This window comes from Melitaea cinxia, chromosome 23 (assembly GCF_905220565.1).
Source record: "Melitaea cinxia chromosome 23, ilMelCinx1.1, whole genome shotgun sequence".
NCBI classification, from domain to species: Eukaryota; Metazoa; Arthropoda; class Insecta; order Lepidoptera; family Nymphalidae; genus Melitaea; species Melitaea cinxia.
In genome coordinates this window covers 197,014-216,439 of record NC_059416.1, presented here as the reverse complement: position 1 = coordinate 216,439, position 19,426 = coordinate 197,014, and the positions used below count along the sequence as shown (strand labels likewise).

Sequence of the window (19,426 nt, the reverse complement as noted above, 5' to 3'; positions counted from 1 at the left end):
CCGACATGTCAAATGTTGCCCTACCATATTAACTGCGTGATCGCGTAAAGTTTAAAAAATCTATACATTTCCCGATTTTTTTATTTTTCTAATCTTATTTCGTGTGAATCTTCTAGTAAGTATTAGAAAAATTAAAAAAATAATGAATTATTAGGCGTTCGAAAGTTTAGCGCAAATCATTTTTATTTTTATAGAATTAATATTGCTTATTAAACATTTCGCAGCTTCTAAGTTTACTAAGGAATGATAAACATTTTTGTTTCAACTTAAAATAGATAGTCTAGAATTTATGATGTGGAAGCCAATATTTTTTTTCTAAATATGAAAAGAAACTGAGAAGTTATAAAGTAATAAAAAAATTGTTTCCTTAGTACTTGGAAAATTTGTTCTTCGAAAACTTTGAAAAGACTTTGTATAGTTTTGCAGATGTCTGTGTATCATTAAAGTTAGTACCTAGTTTAAGGTTAGACTCTTTTTTTTATTTTATTTTTTATGTCACTAGGTCGGCAAACAAGCGTACGGCTCACCTGATTGTAAGCGATTACCGTAGCTTATAGACGCCTGCAACACCAGAAGCATCGCAAGCGCGTTGCCGACCAATCCCCCCCAGGAGCTCTGGTCACCTTACTCACCAACAGGAACACAATACTGCTTGAAAACAGTATTATTTTGCTGTTATCTTCTGTAAGGTCGAGGTACTACCCCAGTCGGGCTGCTCCATATTTTGAACAGGAAATTCCTGCTGTGCCCTACCTCAGTTCTCTACATATCAATAAAAAATTTAAAGCACTCACTCGCGTTAATTTAAGGAATAAATATACTAAAATCTTTCTAAACCATTACTGTCCAACTTAGGCGACCTAAACGCGCAGCGCGGTTCGTTTCATTTGATTTTAAATTATCTTCTATATTAAGCGTCCAAATTAAACGCTATAAGACACAAAGTTATCTTAATAAAATTACCTTGTTGATGAAGTATTTTTCATTCGTAAGGCTTATACTAATGCAATAGAATTAGCTTTTCTCTTTTTGTGATCACTAAATCGTTCAAAATGAAATGAAAACTTTTATTTGTCATAAGGTGATATACACACTTAACGAAAGTCAAAATAATGTCATTTACAAAAATAATAATACAAATAAATTTAAAAAAAAAAAAAAACTCGACAGTAATAAAAGAAAGATAAATAAAATAAAAATTTATATCTTAACATTGGGTACATTACAAACTTGGTAATATACCCAGTGTTAGAAACTCCCACGACCCGGCCTCTCTACTCAGTGACGTCGTGCGATGCGCGGAGGGCGCGGCAATAACGCCGCGTGCGCCGCGTCATGCGGTTGCGTCGATATGTTGGCTTCGAACTCGCGGCTGCAACGGACGTACTCTCTAGCGCTAATAGGGCGCGTATTTGTACTTGTGTTGATTAACCAATAAATCTTGTTTCACTTCTGATTTCTAAGACTAATGTTATGTGTAACCTTAACTTAGTCAAAATAATCAATATATTAAGTTACTTTAAATTTTTAATGTTCGTAAACGATATCAAAAATAAATACTTGTGGTAAATGATGTTTTAATGGAAATGTATTTATTTAATAAGGATTTATGTAATGTCTATAAAACCACCTTTGTAAATAATGCATTAATCAAGAACAAACTATCATAATAAAAAGGTTATAAGAAGTTAACCTTTAGAAAAAAGATATGTGTTGTCGCGGAATTTTTTTAGGACTTTTAATGGCGACCAATTCTATCACAGTTTTTTTGGTAGTTAAACCGTTTACGCAGAGTATGCACAGTAAGTTCTCAAAAAAAGATAATTTTTCCCATTTTCGTAACATTTTTTATGTATGTCCTATTGGCCGTAGCGTGATGTTAGACAGCCTATAGCCTTCCTAAATAAATGAGACTATCCAACAAAAAATATTTTTTTGTGTAGAACAAGCATTTCCTGAGATTAGCGCTTTTAAACAAACAAACAAATAAACTCTTCAGCTTTATACCTAATATATTAAGTATAAATCAAGTAAGGGCCTACAATAACTCGCGATCGCATGGATTTGTACGATGAAAAATATTTTTGAAGTAATATTTCTTTACGCACGGACTTGGGGAGTAAGCTGGTGAATGCATGACGAGGGCGTTACGAAAAGTGTAATCGGGCGAGGCGAACGGAAGTTGAGAGGGAGATATAAGTTAGTGAAGATAGAGAGAGAGTCTAAAGTTCAATCGTTTTTTTTTTTACTCTCGAAATATTTCAGATATTCGTATAATTAATTTTTACCCTGTTCGGAATTGTAGTCTTTCATTGTACTTATAAGCTAACATATAAACATGTCATCAGGGTTAAAAAGCTCATACATAATGGACTTCATTATGATTTATATTTATATGTTATTATTACAAAGAAATGCATAATATATGAGACAATTTGTGTCCATTATTTTCTCAGAACGAACCAACCTTATTATATTTTATGTGGCTCCTGGCGATTGACTACTAACTGACAACACTCCCTCATACTGTTATTTATATGCTACATTCTTTATATATAACTTTATTTGAATTTTGCTGTGAGCTTTGAAGCAAAGAATGAAGATATGCCAAGCTTTCCTTTATACCAAAAGTGCGGCAAACAAGCATAAGATCCATATACATAATATCTACTCACACATTTATTGTTAGATATTATTTCATGTTTTCATGTAATTGTGTAGTAAACAATTTGCTTGTTGGTGAGTAAGGTGACCAGAGCTCCTGGGGAGATTGGGTATAGGATCGGCAACGCGCTTGCGATACTTCTGGTGTTGCAGGCGTCTATAAGCTACAGTAATCTCTTACCATCAGGTGAGCCGAGCCGTACGGTTGTTTGCCGAACTAGTGATATAAAAAAAAAATTGCTTACACCAAAACTTCAGTGCATATATTCACATTATCATATATACATATAATAAAAAACCGCTGTCTGTACATGGAAGATATATGAGAAAAAATATTATTGGGACCTTTATCGACGCAAAAAGCACACAAAACAATCATTAATAGAATTTTTGTCCTTTTTTCTGTTTGTCTGAGCGTTTGTGCACACCAATCTCAGAAACACCTTATCCGATTTAGATTTGGTTTTCACTAATATATTGTGGTAAGCGTCACTTAACATTTAATGTTTATTTCATGTCAATTGGTTCATAAATGAAAAAGTTATGTATGTATATTTAAAGAATCACGATGAACATGTAAATAGCCAAAACGCGTACAAAGTCGTGGGCACTGCCAGCAATTTAATGAATTCAGTGTAAAAACAGCGCTTGTGGAGTTCAGTTATTTCATACTCAAGTCTTCCTAATAATACGTGTATAAATGGTTCCGTACAATAATATTACCAGGCCCTAAACCAAATAGAACTTAATATTGTAGGTAAACAGCTTAAATAAATAATGGTATATTACGGTAATGAAATTGCTTCTACGCTTGGGCTGCTTTGTTCTAGATCAAGATGACGTCACGGCAAGTACAAATAATATTATTTTACTAAAGGTAGTAAGTGGGTTTGCATAAGAAGACGTGTTACAAATTGAATCTTTATTAAGTTATTTTTTGCCTTTCAGTTATTAATTTCGGCTTCAACATAGTTATTTTTTTTTTAATTTTTACGTTTTAGTGTTAACAATAGATTGTTTTGGAAACTAGAGGACTTTTTTTGGATTAGATTGGGTAGACTATGGTAGGTTTCGTGGTTTTCCCCTAAAGACAAACCGTACACAAAGTATCATGAAATCACATCGTCCAAAAGAACAAAAATGCTCATACATTGAAAACTACTGGTCAAACTAAATTAAATTTTTACGGGACCAAATGACAACTATTCCACATCGAACATAAAATAATAACGTAAATCAGATCAAAAATCTCGCCGTTATTGTTGTAAATACATAGAAAAAAAATACCAACGTAATTGATAGCCTTCCTTTTGAAGTCAGTTAAAAACAAACTAAACATCTAAAATAAATGTATCTTCAAACAATTTACATGCAAAAAGCTCTCGTTTAAATGAGAACAAGAAAAGAATGTTAATTTATTATTTTTCCTTAATTTGATGACAAAATGTTTTAATGAATGACAAGGAAATGACTTTTTCCTTAAAGCACAAGGCCGAGTAATGAGCGCTTCTTCCTATAGTCAGACTTCCATTTCTTGCGGTACCTACTAAAATAATGACTTAAGTAGACTGTCTGTAGTTAGTAATAAATTAATAAATATACTATTTCATCATAAAATTCATGTATGAGAATGTATGATAACTTCATGGACAAAAGTATATTTCTTATCTATTTTTTCATACAATTAGGTCGTCAAACAAACGGCTCGCCTGATGGTAAGCGATTACCGTAGCTTATAGACATCATCGTAGCATCTCAAGTGCGTCGACCCTACCTCTAATGAGGAGCCAGGAGCTTTGATCACTCTACCCACCACAGGAAAACAACACTGTTTAAAATCAACACTATTTAACTGTGAGCTTCTGTAAGGCACAGCAGAATATTTCCTGCTGAGCCCTACCTCAGTTAAATGTATCACTCGAATGCCGTTTATTAAATATATACTAGCATCCCGCCCCGGCTTCGTATCTGTATTTGACAAAAATTTCAAAACATTTTTCCCCTTAATATTTTTTTTTTTTGAAAATATAATATAGCCTATGTCACCCGCGTATAGTGTAGCTTCCAAACAGTGAAATAATTTTGGAAATTGGTTTTGTATTTCGGAACCTATCCAATGTAAACAATCAAATCTTTCCCCTTTATAATATTAGTGTAGATGATTAAAAGTCTGATTAATACGTAAAATGAAGGAGGTATGTTAAAGCAAATATTAATTTAAAACACACAAACATACTTTGAAACGGAATTAAACAAAATTCAATAACATATGTAATTAATTTACTTTATTTTTATCATAAAATCGTTGCTCAAACATTAAACAGCCTAATCAATAACAATGAATACTTAAATATATAAAGACGTCAATTTATTTGTCATTAGTTTGTCCGCTTGTTTGTCCACGTGGATTTCAAGGACTTTTCGTTATTAAGAAATAACAATAACCAAAATAAATAGAAATAAAGAATAAAATGTATAGGAGACAAAGCGCCATGCAAAACGCGTAAGCGACGCGTTTTGCATGGCGCTTACGACCTTTCTTACGAGACCGTGATCATCGATTCGGTCCACCCTCCGACGACGTTTCAGAAATTTCACTTTTGTGAATTGCACACTCGCATTTTTAAATAACAATGTTTGCAGTAGATAACCGATGTGGATTTAGCTCTAACCCTATGAGAACATACAGAAAAAAAGGCTACAATAATTGTATTGATGTATGTCGGGTATTTTCGAATAACTTTGTAACGTTAGGACGTCTGACACCTCAGTCCTCCCGTGACCTGTGTTGCTGTAAAGTATCCGAAACGTCGGGAATCAAAAGTTAATAATAAACCGCGATAAAATCCGAAAAAAGTTGTTTCATTAAAGGCTACAAAAAGTTGTAAAAGATTTTTATTCGGTTCGGTATGAAAAATCTTTTTTTAATGTTTCTTAGTACTTCTTTTCTGATTTCAATATAATATAGAATTATGTAATTTGGTAACTCGCTCAAAGATATCGGGTCTCACTAAACAATTTAGTAAATGAAAAAATTAAATATAAACGACGAATTCATTCCTAAAGCTGAAAACTTTTTGTTTCTAAGCCAAATTCAAATAATATTTATTTCTTTAGCTTCAAGAGTATCGGCGTTTAAAACTAATTTTTACACTCTTATACCCGCCAATGTTTATCGCTTCAGCCTGTAATGTCCCATTGCTTGGTATAGGCCTCTTTCCCCTTGTAGGAGAAGCATCAGAGCTTAATCCACCACGCTGCTCCAATGCGGGTTCGCGGATAATTGCATCGGTGGTTCAGTAGTAGAATGCTCGCCAATCAAATGGTTATAATATTAGAAAATTATCACCAGAATGTGATATTTGCAACTACAAAGGTGGGAACTAACCTAATTTGTTAATATATGAATTCTTACCAAACCAGTATGCCATTTCTACCACGTCTACCGTCTTCTATAGAAAACCAATTTACTATCTGATATTTCAGTAACATTAATCCCTTTCCCTTCAAAACTACAAACCGACGATTCCAAACGGAAACAGCTGCACAAAACTATTTGTAATATTTTTGTAAAACATGAAAATCCACGACAAACCGATTCACAGTCGCCGGACGAGCCGGAGCATACAAATAGAAACTGCATTGAAAATATTTCGTTACCAGATAGACATATTTAAATCGTAAATCCTTTTATCTTTGGAAACACGAAACTCGGGGATATATTTTGAGCAAACGGCAACAGCAACAAATTCAATATACCATACAGCTTACAGCAAACACAGACGCACATTCAATACAGAATACTTTTATTATTACAATTTATTTAAAATTTCTTACAAATATACTAAAACGAGACCATGTTTGTGGTTAAGAACAGTGAAATCAATCTGAAATGTAAGGAATGTCCACACTCCAAAATTAATTTACTACGAACGTTTATTCTTCAATACAATAATAGCCAGAAACAAATAATAAGAGAAATTATTTTTTAACCCATAATCGAAAACTGGAACAACAGAAACGATTCCGAAATTCGGCTATTAAAGTAAAAAACATTTCCGCTAACATTTCTAAGAGCGAAGCGTTAATATCAATCAATCTGAACGTCACCAAAACTCAACGAGGCTTTAATTGAGATGGATGAAAAGAAAAGGCTTATTCGTAAAATACTTTCCATCGAGCTCATTATATACGCTCATGAAACGAGGCTGCATCAGGTAATAAAGTCATTTCAACAGATTGTTTGCCTTTTCGTCGATATGATCGCATTTTTGAAGTTAACTTCATTATGTACGCTTGACTTGAGGAGATGGTGAATGCGTGACGAGAGCGTTACGGAAAAAAATGAAGTTTCAAACACGAAATACTACGACTTAGGAAATTGGAATATTCAAGCTAATCTGTGACTGTTTAATATTTTATATTTTTAATCATATAAGATATACTATATATTGCTTATACTTCATTTTCTTATTTATAACGAATTGGGTTATTTTATGAATAAACTTTGGATATAGTCAAGAAAAATTGTCGAGAGAAAGAATATCGTCGAATACTCTGAAAACAGGAGCTATTCTACTTCGTGGTTACGTAACGAAAAAAGTTGTACGAGTGCTCGTCACCAAGGCGGATTGGCTGAAATATGTAGCAGTTATATTACACTTGATGGCAGTATAAAAACAGCAAACATTGGCACCCAAGCTGGTCGAAACGTTAGTCGCCATCAACTACTGATTACTTTATAAAAATAATAAACTGAACCTATAAGCTTTACAAATCAAAAGGTAGAGAATATTTTCTTTACTAAAGTAAAATTTTTAGTGGCGCTATATATGAAAAACCCGATTTTAAAATTAAAACTCCACTAAATAGACAGACTTATTCAAATGGACTTTTGACCCAGAAAACCTTTGAATTATAAAAATGGGTAACATCGCATCATGGAATTATAAAAATGGGTAACATCGCATCATGGAATTCTTCTATGAATTACTGTTTATTCGCTAGTGACTATTAACATAGTCGGAACTGCAAAATCGCGTTTTTTTGTTTATTTCATAAAACGTTCCCAAATGACCAAGTCTATCATCAGCTGAAGAGAATTTTTTTATTTTATGCATAGTTTTTGAATTACTCAATTTAAAAATGTCGGATATTACCTGGCTAGCTCGCTAACAATGTCAGATGATAACTACCAACGTTGTTAGCATTGCGCAGGAGCGCGTGAATGCGCAGGATCTCCCACTTCAGACTATGTTAGCGGAATTAACTGATGTTGCTTTGACACTTGTTTTTAGGACATTTTATTGGTAATCCTTTACTTTATAACAACGTTCACAATGTCTAATAGATAAGCACGTTTAATCGAACTAACTAGTGGACGTTGTAAAGAGAAACATAGTAATACAAGTAAAAATGCCGATGAAAACATTTTGAGCAAAGCAAAACCTAGTGAGAAACAGGTATTAATTTTTACTTATATATTACTTTTACGATTTCTAACAATAAAGTTCATAGTTTAATACTATTGCAAATTTAATAATAGATAATAGAAATTACACGAGACATTTACAGTAAGTAATTTAAAATTGTAGGATGTACCTCATCCAACTTTGTTAACCGGTTTTTGAAAGGAGTTAAATGTCGTTAGTACCATATCCGACGTTGTTAATCGGTTTTCAATATGAGTTAAATGTCATTAGTACCACATCTGACGTTGTTTATCGGTTTATCAAATGGATTCAATGTCGGTAGTACCATATCCGACGTTTTTAACGTTTTTTCTTTAATTAATTAAATGTCGGATATATTACATTTGAAGTTCTTTGAGGTTATGCAGATGACTTAAAATGTCTTTAGTACCAAATATAACACCCAAACATATAAAATAGTTAATTTTAACTGTTTTTTTTTTATTATTTCCTATTGAGTTTTTAATACCGAGAACTTTTCAAGATGAGTGAACTCAAATTTTTTCATATATAACTAAATTACCCAACAAGCGTAAGGCTCACTTGGTGATAAGCGATTACCGTAGCTTAAAGACGTCTGCAACCTACTCACTAACAGGAACACAAAACTGCTTGAAAGCAGCGTTACTTAGCTTTGATCTTCTGTAAGGTCGAGGTACTACCACAGTCGGGCTGCTCCATATTTTGAGCAGGATATTTCTTGCTGTGCCCTACCTCAATAACTACTAAGTATGGTCATAAAATCTTATTATTTCCATCCAGACCATAAAAAGTTATAGCGTGTAATGTTCTTAACTACAATATCTGCAGGTAAGCGCATCATCTCACTACATAATGGAAAAAATTTGAGGAACGAATTTCAGTTTTAGTAGATCAACGTGGCAAATATTAGCACAAGAACTGAATTATAGATAAAGAGATGACGAGAAGTGTGTGTGATGATGTCAAGTCGTTTTCATTGATAGTATCAAATTGTGTCAGCAAAAATTCAAAGAAACTATATTTAGAAGGTGTGGATAGTGCTTCTCGAATGTATAGCATATACACGGAATGGTTTGATTCTAAAATAAATATAGTGACAAAGCAAATAAATAGGAATATACTTAACGCAAATTTTAATATTGGCTTTCATAAGCCTAAAAAAAGATCTCTATGATACTTGTCACACATATACGAAAGTAAAGAATTACCTCCAAATGAAAAGTAATCAGTAGATAAAGATGAAGCTAAGTCGAATGAAGAAGTATTAGCAGCTACTTTAGATTTTGAAAAAGTTTTGATAACACCACTATATGTAAGCGTGTTTTACTACAAAATGAAATTGTCTACCTTAAACTTTACGTTCTATAATTTGTCTAACAAAATAGCTACATGTTTTATGTACCACGAAGCTATTGCAAAACGTTGTGCAAATGAAGTTTCAGGTTGACTTTATCAATATATATATAAGAAAACGCATATAGTCTAGGCAGAAATTTTGGTCCGACTATAGCCCGGGTCAGAATAGGAACGGAAGGAAGGTTTTTTCTCTATACTTGCTTGCAGTAAAAGAATTTGGAGTCACGATTACTCACTGTTTTATGGAGAAGGGTCATACTCAAAATGAAGGGGATAGTGTGCATTCAATCATCGAGCGCGTAGTGAACGCAAGATGCTATATTACATACCAGAGGAATGGTGCTGCCTCGTTCGCTGGGCAAAAGCTGAAGGTGACCTTATGAAGTTAAAGTGATGAAAACTCCAGAAATATTGGATTTTAAATCCTTGCTTTGAATTATATTAATTACACTGGACACATATGAAATATGTAACAGTTATGACACAGTTTTGACAGAATTTAATATGAATATAATTTTTAGGACGCATTTAAGTGACTAATCCCCAAAAGATATCACAATTTTTATTAGAATTCTATAATGTATTGGAAGGAATCTTCTTGGATGAAGAAGACTGATTTTCATTGATTAATCTAAAACATATTAATATAAGTCTTAGATTTAACCAAATCTTTGATTACTACCCAAGTGTCGTATTACATCTAGATAATTATTATAGAAGATTTTGTGTTTTGTTTAGTAGATTTTAGTTATGCCACCAATTGTTGATTGTCAATAAGAAGATTGATTTGATTTAGTTAATATGAATATTAGTTTTAAAAAAACAAAAGCTGTAATTATTTGTTGAGTTATTTCATCATCTCAGCCGATCACAGTCCACTGCTGGACATAGGCCTCCATAAGTTCACGCCAAAAATGGCGTGAACTTGTGTGTTTTGCCCATAGTCACCACGTTGGGTATGGAGTTGGTGACCGCAGGGCTGGCTTTGTCGCACCGAAGACGCTGCTGCCCGTCTTTGGCCTGTGTATTTCAAAGCCAGCAGTTGGATGGTTATCCCGCCATCGTTCGGCTTTGTTAGTTCCAAGGTAGTAGTGGAACTGTGTTATCTCTTAGTCGCCTCTTACGACACCCCCAGGAAGAGGGCTAGGGTGAGAGGGTGGTTGAGTTATTTAAGTCAAAAGAAACATTTTGTATTTATTTTGACGATTTCCTTTATTCAACAAACTTTTCTTTGTTATTTCTAAATAAATATATTCACTTTTTAAAATTTTTGGTGTTTGTTTTTTAGTAATATTTACATACGACATACATTTGTTATAAATACTAACAATGAACAATGACGTAAATGGCATTTCCGACAAGCAATCGTCAATTTCGTACAAGCAACAATGTCGGTTGTGGTACTTCTGACAAATCAGTATTAGTCTTAACCCGTTAAAAATGTAACAAGTGACTTTTCTCATATTTACACATTAAATACCGGCTAGTAATAATATTATCCAAAATATAAATAGCCTGTACAGCATTACTCTAAAATTTCACGATCCTGCTTAAAATGAGTAAAAAGATACACGCCTTTTACACTTTGAATCGCTCTCCTGTAAAGTGGCTGTTTTTCACATCCGACGTTTTTAATAGTCATGGGCGTATTATTTGTATAATTATTTAATAATGTGCTATTTTTGCCCAATTGTTTGGAATGTTTAAATGTATTTCTATACAAAAATGAAACGAAAGATAATTTAGCCTACTTTATATTTTTAGCTGAAATTCGATACGGACTAAATCACAGCTATTCCAGAAGTAAGGCAAGTTTATGAAACGAAAATAGTTTAGTCATATTTTTAATACATTTTCTTTGTCTGAATTTCTTATTTACTCTCTGGAAACCTCTTTTATTCCCTCTGTCGTTTCTTTCACTGACAGTTATATAAAATCGCAAGATTACTTTTTAAGACAAATTGCTTTCGGCTCCTGTAATCCCTCACTGATCATTCACAAATGTAAGAATAAAAAATTGTTATAAGTGAGACCAAATCTAGGACAAGGATTCAAATGATATATTTATTTGAATTATTGTTATTACAGCAGTACGTGTTTTTAAACATAAACTTTTTAAAGAAGAATCTATTTAAATAGAAATAGAAATAGAGCTTAAGCCTCAAAATCCCACTGCTGGGCATAGGCCTCTTTACACATGTAGGAGATGGATCAGAATTTAATTTACTACGCTGCTCCAATGCGGGTTGGCGGATATATTCCCAAGTACCCGATTAATGTATGATGTATGATGAGTAACGATTCTGATGGCTCAGGTGTACATGATTACAGCCGCACTGAGAGCTTAACATGCTATCCGAAACACACTGGGGAGACTCACAAGAACTGCACAAGCACCCAGACCACGGCAAACATCTGTATGGCCAATACAAATGTTTGTCATGTGTGGGGATCGAGCCCGCAACCGCCAGCGCGACAGCCACAAACCAGTGCTGTGACCGTTGTGCCAATGCATCGTCATAAAAGTAGAAATAAAATCTGTCGTTAATTTCTAATCACCTCGTAAAAATAACATACAAACAATAAAAACAGAAACAATTAAATATAAAAAGGATGCGTTTCAAATAATGCAGACAGGAGATGATTCGAGTAAAAAATTTCAAAGTAATTTCCCTCATAATAGGCAGACCTCTTAATGAAAAATGAGGTAATAGAGGGCGCAGAACAATAGTTCTATTCAACACTGTTCACACTGTCGCAGCTGGATATTGTGCGTTGCACAGACGAGGTTTTAATTAATTAAAGCTTGAAAGAAAAATAATATTTAACTGTATTTCTATTTATAATATAAATCCTGACTGATTGTGTGTTATAATCGCATGTTTTATTACGTTTCATTAGAAAATGATGGAATGATCTTTTAAGTTTCCAGAAACGATCCATTTTATTTATATTGATTGAGGAAGGGCACAGTAGGAAACATCTTACCCAAAAAACTGGAACAACTTGACTTGAACTACCTAAACTTTACAGAAGGTCACGGGAACCCATTTGTGGATGATTTCCAGGATGCCCGGGTAGGCATTCCTAGACCGTATGTCGGCTTCAGTACTTGGGGATGCAGTACCGACCAAAACTCCTGCGGGAGCCTTCAGCCGCTTTAATTGGAGGATCCCGGATCTGCAGGCAACAGGATCCCTCCAGCGACAGGCTAGCCTCGGCGAAAAGGCCAGACTTCTCCTCCAATATACCAATATATAAATAGTACCACTCTCAAGTAATGTTGTATTCCTGTGGTTAGTCATGTAACCAGAGGTCATAGGGAGCATCGGGAGTAGGGTCGGCAAGGCGTTTGCTATGCTTCTGGTATTGCAGGCGGGCATAGACTATGCATATATACACATGTCTGTTATCCTAGAAGTACAAAAAAATTATAGTGATAATATTTAGGTCACGTCGAAATTAAACTGATTGACCAATAAGAAAACATTAGACAAATAATTTAAAAATTAAAAACGTTGATGAAAAATATACTTTAACCAACATATAGTACCTATTTATTAAAAAGGTTTTCGTTTATCTTCGTTTTCGCCAACATTCCTTAACTTTATGAGTTACGAGCGCGATTTGTTTGTCGAGAGGATTGCGTTCGGTCGCTTCTAAAATATGTAACAAGAAACTCGTTACGTTGCCCGTAATTTTTTAATCCGTAAATTTAGAACAATTGCTTCACATTACGCAACGGGTTTTGGGGTTTCGTTGTTTTTACATCATGTGTACATGTGTGAATTGTGCGAGTGATATTCACGGCAAAAACAAGTTTATATATTAGAGGATATAATGACCCTCCATTAGTCATTCGAAATGAACGGGGACTAAGTAAATGGATTAGCAATATCGTACTTCAATAATGTTTTTCTTTATGCCCCAGTTTTTCCTTCATAATTCTTATTACAGTACACTTTCATACATTATGTATGTGATATAACATTTTACATATTTTCCTCTATCTAAAGATTGTCTGGAAAAGATCGCTACTTAAAGATAAGACATTAGTTTTTGTGTTTTTTGAATTAATTATTAATGTAAATTCATTTAATAGACAAAAATTAATCTAATATATAAAATTCTCGTGTCGCGGTGTTTGTAGTTAAACTCCTCCGAAACTGCTTGACCGATTCTCATGAAATTTTGTGTGCATATTGGTTAGGTCTGAGAATCGAACAACATCTTTGTTTCTTACCCCGTAGTAATGGCGGGGGGAATTTAAGGGGCTAATAACATATATGGCAAAACTCGTTTGCGGGGTCAGCTACTATATATATATATATATATATATATATATATATATATATATATATATATATATATATATATATATATATATCTGTATGTAACCAACATTATATAACATTTTGTGATAATATTAGACATTCATCATTTCAGCCTATACAGTCCACTGCTGGACATAGGCCTCCACAAGTTTACGCCAAAAATAGCGTGAACTCATGTGTGTTGCCCATAGTCACCACGCTGGGTAGGCGGGTTGGTGACCGCAGTACTGGCTTTGTCGCACCGAAGACGCTGCTGCCCGTCTTCGGCCTGTGTATTTCAAAGCCAGCAGTTGGATGGTTATCCCGCCACCGGTCGGCTTTTTAAGTTCCAAGGTGGTAGTGGAACTATGTTATCCCTTAGTTGCCTCTTACGACACCCACGGGAAGAGAGGGGGTGGCTATATTCTTTAGTACCGTAGCCACACAGTACAGACATTATATATCATGACATCACATATTAGACATTATATATTAGTTATAATTGGGTTTGTACGCAAACGAAAAAAAAACAACCTCAATGACATCGACAAGTATTACAACGTACACGTGTAGGTACACGAAAAAATAGCCACTTAAATACGCGCTATCAAAGATTACTCAGAAAGTAATCATGAGGTATCGATCACATTTAAATGAGACCATATGACGATTATCAGTTTTTGATTAAAATGAGAATTATCAAAATCGGTATACCTAGTGAAGTGTTATGCGATATAATAAAACCTAGGTCAACGGAAAAATAGTCAAGTAAATACGCATGATTACATATACCTCGAAAAGTACTTGTCAAATCTCAATAAATTTAAATGGGACTACGTGATACATTTAGATTTAAAAAAAAATCATCGAAATCTGTCCTCCCGTCCGTAAAAAATGCAATCGAAATGATCTGATGATGAGCTCTCCGCCTTTTTGGAATTCGGTTGAAAATAAGAAAATCTCACTTACTGGAAAATATTACAATCGATAAATCGTAAACCAACGCCATTATAATTTGTCCTTATGTCCATTATTAATATCAATTTTTATCTATCAATTTCCTTATCGCTTACACATTGAACAACTTGCAATCTTCGATAAGAAAATGCTCTAAAAATCTCTTTTTTGTTTTCAGACTTGGTACATCCCTTTTCCCATTTTTAGAACATTTTTCGGAAAAATAAATTAATATTTTTTTCATTATGACCAAAAAACTGTGACAGCTGAAAGAGTTTTTTTTATTATTTTAAGAAGAAAAAACGCTGTACTTGACTATGTTGAGTCACTTTCTGGCTTCTAATAAATTGATATAACTTGATGTAGCAGAGTGACAGTAATTTGGCAGGCAAGTGCGAGAGAACGCGAAAGTTTTGCAAGATAAAAAAGAACCAAAAGATTTTACTTGAAACTTGTAGTAAAATTTCATGAAAAATTACGAATAAAATAAAGCAACCATTACGACGATTAATGTTTAAATAGAAAAATTTAAGTAATCAACGAATATTATAAAAGAAACAACACCGAAGTCTAGTTACACCATCATACTTTTATTCATTACTAATGAATAAATTAAAGAAACTTGCAAAAAATATACTATTTTTGTTACAATTATGAATTCTAATAATATCATCTTTTGTATAGTCAGTTTTAGAGTTTTGAATAATAGATACACTAGCAATATTAGGTTCTGAAATCGTTATGTTCCATCATTTTTGTCATGTCATCAATAACCACAGATAATCCTCAGTAGTTTGTTTTAAAAACAAATTACCTTTAAGTGTCCTCGAAGAGCCTAACAGTCGTTTGTCAAAGTAACGACATAACCTCATCAATCGTTTCTTTCGCATTAAAATGTAAAAGCGTGCCGCGGAATCATTAAGGAGCATCGAACCTCCTTTGTTAAGAAATTGACAAAAAACCGTTATTATACTTACGTTTTTACGTTTGTTTTATAGGTCGTAAGCGCCTGCGTTTTTTTTTTGTTACGCTATTACGATATATTTGCTATTTTCTTTCAATAGGATAAAAAATTCAAGTGATGTTGGAATTTACTTTTGGATTATTTTCTTTGAAAAAACAATCTTGATAGGCAATTTTGCTATTTATAAATAATTCTAATAGTATAATACGTGTTATTACATCGTTGTTGTATATTTTGTCATATCAATGAATCCTTTAACATTGAGTTGTACTTGTAAGTCATGTTTACGTAATAATTTGCTGATACTCGCAACTCTAGTTCTTGGTTCATATGTTCAATTCGTCGTTTTAAAATCCATATACAAATTATCATTTTTTGCTCTAGAAAATTAAAATTATGTATATCAACATTGAGTATTTCATTTACTTGAAGTACCTTACTTTTTTGTATCGAAAATTTTAATATTGTTTTTAGCGTCTTAAGTAAAAAAAAAGTAGAACAGTTGTGAATGAAATAATTGTTTGTATGTCTATTTTATTAATTGCTTTTTCTAAGTGCTTAATTAGAAATGACAGATAGATGTTATCGCGCCAGAATATACGGTATTTTTAGTCATCACTACAAAAAGCCTAGGCTAAATATTGTTCGAAACGAATTAGAAAATTGTTTCTTGCCGCTTAAAGTCTTAATTACAATGGCGCGTAAAGTATTAAAATTTAACGTATTCTTATAAAAAAACAGCTGTGAAATAAAAACATAATAGATGGCTGCGTGGGCACTCGCGGTAATGTTATTTACAAGATTAACTTCTTCGTAGTTAATATTAATGTAATTAAATATGTAATGTTAGATACACTTTGTAAGGAAGTAAAATGTGTAGACGATATAAAAATACGGTTAGATATAGATAAATGTACTTCTTTTAAAATTCATCATTCGCGGCAAATATTGAGAGAGAGGATAAATATTCTGTTGATAATAGGCACGAGTGAACGCTGCATTGGAAACTTTTAATTGTGACTCATCGCTGGTTATTAAGTGCTTTATATTTAATGTTAGTGTGAATGACGGTGAAGCATATCGTCTAAACTTACCAGGAACAGAGAGAGGTGTGTAGTGTTAGTGGGAGACGCGGTCGACTGGTTAGGTTAGTTCGAGCAGCGCGAAGACGCAAATTAACACACGTGTCACCCGTCCGGAGGCCGGGCGCCGACTGGCTGCGTCGATCGATACGTCGGCCATTGCTGCGTTGCGTTCCGTTTAGACCAATTCCAAATTCGAACGTTTTTGTTCTGTGCGCGCGTTTTTTTAATTCGCGAAATGAGGTCAATTATCAGAATTTGAGTGGCCAGTACGTTTGATTTGTTTTTAAAAGTTTCTGTTTTATTTCATTGTAATTTCGATATTGTGGGTTTGTGTTAGCAATAAAATTGTTTCTCTTTTAATGATCCACGGCGTAAGTTCAAAAATATTTCTGACAGCTGTTCGATTGTTGAACAAAGCAGGAATTTTTGCCGTTAATATGTAACTTTGCACATAATTCACTCTACAACGGGATGTTGCTCCGACATTGCTTATTATGAACTTTTTAATAGTTTGACGCCGTTTTTTTCACGCAATAAAATGTTTGCTATAGACTCTACCTTCGTTATTGTTGTAACATTTTCACTACTTTTATGCTAAGGAAAATACTTTCAATGTTAACAAGAACTACATTTTTATTTAAACGCTAATGTTGTGAACTTATGCTAAGCCTTAAAAATATCATATTATAATAATAAACACTGCATATTCATCAACCTCCAATAAAAAAATATTCCAGCTTTGGGGTCACGAAACACACATAAAATAAGCACAAAAACTACGACTGCTATAATCATCTGTACGACCCACACAAATGTTTGTCATGTGCGTTGATTGAATCTGCGACCTTTACCACAACAGCCAGTTATGTGACCACTGAACTAAATGCGTCGTTAACTAAAAGTCGTCACTCATTTCAGCCTATCGCAGTCCACTGACTGAGTTAGACCTCCTGCAATCCTCACCCAGTTTCCACCGACAATCATACATAGATCGTCGACCCAGCGGCCAGTGGACTTCCCACACTGTGTTTGCTAATGCGCGGTCAATGGCACTAATAATATTTAAATATAAGTAAGAACTGTACAATGTGTTGTGATTTTAAATGTTGATACATAATATCAATGGGATACTTTTTTCTGATATATTATATATTTTCATCACCACATTATCATCATCACTTCAGCCTATGGCAGTCCACTGCTGGACATAGGTCTTCCCAAGTTCACGCCAGACATACCGGTTTTCCGCAATCCTCATCCAGCCTACACCGGCAATCTTACGTAGATCGTCGGTCCAACGGGCGGGAGGACGTCCCACAATGCGTTTGCCAAGACGCGGTCTCCACTCCAGGACCCGTCTACTCTAACGGCCATCGATCCTGCGGCACAGATGACCAGCCCACTGCCACTTCAACTTGCTAATTCTGTGGGCTATGTCGGTTACTTTACTACTCGGTCGGTTACTACTACATTATATATTTTACTTTTTTTAAGTAATATTTGTCTCATATTTACAATAATCATGTACAGTAGTACCTTATTTCTTAAACTCAAAGCAAACAATTACACTATTTAAAAAAAACTTGATAATAGTTATAACAAGCAATTTCCGCGCGCCGCCAATACGAACTTTTCCGTTCTTAACTTAAAAAATAATGAATTTCCGAACAAACTATTACTCAATGAGGGTAGAAATATATAAAACATATTTATAAAATATTAATCAGTACAAACACATTTCGTTAGTCACGTTCGTAGACACATTGGAAAATATCTTGCTCTAAATGTAGAGAGCCTTACAGAAAGAAGATCAAGGAAGGCATTAAGTGGATAAGGGAAAGCCTTAGTACGTCTATTGCCGAAGATTTAGACAGTGTCTCTCGACCTCACTGGCTAGGCCCACAGGAACGACGAATCGATACGTGTGGAGCCAGTTCGGCTGCAAGAGTCTTTTGAATTTTAGATCTATGCCACGAATGCTTGACGGAGACTCCATTCCGGGTTGCAGATGAAGTTTTCCTTCTCCAGGATTCTGATGATTTTGAGCCAGGTTTATCCCTTTGTCGCCTTTTACGACCCCCACGAGAAGAAAGGGGGTGGTGCTATTCTACTCGGCCTTAGGCCTCCCCAAGTTCGCGCTAAACATCTCGGTTTTCCGCAATCTTCATCCAGCCGACACTGGAAAAAAACAAAAAAAGCCCCAAGTGTGTTCAAAGTGAATAAAACTTTTATACCTCAAATTAAAACTTGTTCAGAATTAGTGTACAGTTACATGAAAACCTTTTTGGAAATACTACGCTAATTAGATTTGTCGTTGGTATACAGAAAATATGCATGGAAATAATTGCTACAGTACTTCAAGCAATCTTAATAAAATTAATAAATTCAAGTGCACATTGTAGTAGAAATAAGACACTTTTTAAATGAATTCCCCCACCAAACAGCTTTCATCCGATATTCTGAGTACTATCACTTGGTGATATATGTGTTCATCTACACATACAAGGAAACAACATACATAAACCTACACAACGAAACAACGAGCCAAGTTAAGATGTTACTAAGTGACAGTATTCAAGGTTCAGTCAAGTTGTTCAAGCGATGAACACAGCAGTAAGTTCGAAGTAATTGTTC

The 19,426-nt window shown here is 34.0% G+C and overlaps 1 protein-coding gene across 1 annotated transcript in view; it reads right to left on the bottom strand.

Annotated features, from left to right (window-relative positions):
* The window catches only part of LOC123665238 (complexin), a 417,462-nt gene extending 400,545 nt beyond the window's left edge, over positions 1–16,917 (bottom strand). The window contains exon 1 of the mRNA XM_045599571.1: positions 16,802–16,917. The gene's annotated coding sequence lies outside the window, so the exon portion shown is untranslated. The remainder of the gene's footprint in view (positions 1–16,801) is intronic.
* Between the last annotated feature and the right edge of the window lie 2,509 nt (positions 16,918–19,426).